The sequence below is a fragment of the Diuraphis noxia genome, unplaced genomic scaffold (genome assembly GCF_037042655.1).
Source record: "Diuraphis noxia isolate RWA-SAM2 unplaced genomic scaffold, SU_Dnox_SAM2 contig0004, whole genome shotgun sequence".
NCBI lineage: Eukaryota > Metazoa > Arthropoda > Insecta > Hemiptera > Aphididae > Diuraphis > Diuraphis noxia.
The window spans coordinates 12,034,605-12,036,279 of NW_028301714.1; positions in this window are offsets into that span (position 1 = coordinate 12,034,605).

Consider the following 1,675-nt stretch of genomic DNA (forward strand, 5'->3'; position numbering starts at 1 on the left):
TCCGACTCTTAAGATAGTTATTAAGAATTTAAATTTTTAGATACTATTCAAAACCTACAATATAGAGTATAAACTTTCTATTATAATCTAAAATCAATTATTACCACGAATGTTGGAGATGGAGACACTGGTCTTGTAATCTCTTTCACTATGGAAGATTCTGATGGCATAACTATTTCCATGTTGGTTGGCTTTTTCGGTTGATCGATTTGAATACGCAAGTTTGGTAAATCCCCGTAGAAGGGAATTTCAAGTTTATTTTCTGATCCGCTTCCTAAACGAACGTTATGTTAAAAATATTGTTAATTACTATTGTAAGTAGGTTGATATTATATGTATTATAATATTACTTTTTATATATTCCATATTGTTGTTGGTGACACCATCGTCCTACTAATAGAAAAGATACTGTCAATATTTAGTTCTACAAAATAAGTAATCTCATATACCAACTTCTTTACACAGTTAACGATTAAATCATGTAATGTCCGACTCTTAAGATAGTTATTAAGAATTTAAATTTTTAGATACTATTCAAAACCTACAATATAGAGTATAAACTTTCTATTATAATCTAAAATCAATTATTACCACGAATGTTGGAGATGGAGACACTGGTCTTGTAATCTCTTTCACTATGGAAGATTCTGATGGCATAACTATTTCCATGTTGGTTGGCTTTTTCGGTTGATCGATTTGAATACGCAAGTTTGGTAAATCCCCGTAGAAGGGAATTTCAAGTTTATTTTCTGATCCGCTTCCTAAACGAACGTTATGTTAAAAATATTGTTAATTACTATTGTAAGTAGGTTGATATAATATGTATTATAATATTACTTTTTATATATTCCATATTGTTGTTGGTGACACCATCGTCCTACTAATAGAAAAAATACTGTCAAAATTTAGTTCTACAAAATAAGTAATCTCATATACCAACTTCTTTACACAGTTAACGATTAAATCATGTAATGTCCGAATCTTAAGATAGTTATTAAAAATTTAAATTTTTAGATACTATTCAATAACTACAATATAGAGTATAAAGTTTCTATTATAATCTAAAATCAATTGTTACCACGAATGTTGGAGATGGAGACACTGGTCTTGTAATCTCTTTCACTATGGAAGATTCTGATGGCATAACTATTTCCATGTTGGTTGGCTTGGTCGGTTGATCGATTTGAATACGCAAGTTTGGTAAATCCCCGTAGAAGGGAATTTCAAGTTTATTTTTTGATCCGCTTCCTAAACGAACGTTATGTTAAAAATATTGTTAATTACTATTGTAAGTAGGTTGATATAATATGTATTATAATATTACTTTTTATATATTCCATATTGTTGTTGGTGACACCATCGTCCTACTAATAGAAAAAATACTGTCAATATTTAGTTCTACAAAATAAGTAATCTCATATACCAACTTCTTTACACAGTTAACGATTAAATCATGTAATGTCCGACTCTTAAGATAGTTATTAAGTATTTAAATTTTTAGATACTATTCAAAACCTACAATATAGAGTATAAACTTTCTATTATAATCTAAAATCAATTGTTACCACGAATGTTAGAGATGGAGACACTGGTCTTGTAATCTCATTCACTATGGAAGATTCTGATGGCATTACTATTTCATGTTGGTTGGCTTGGTCGGTTGATCGATTTGAAT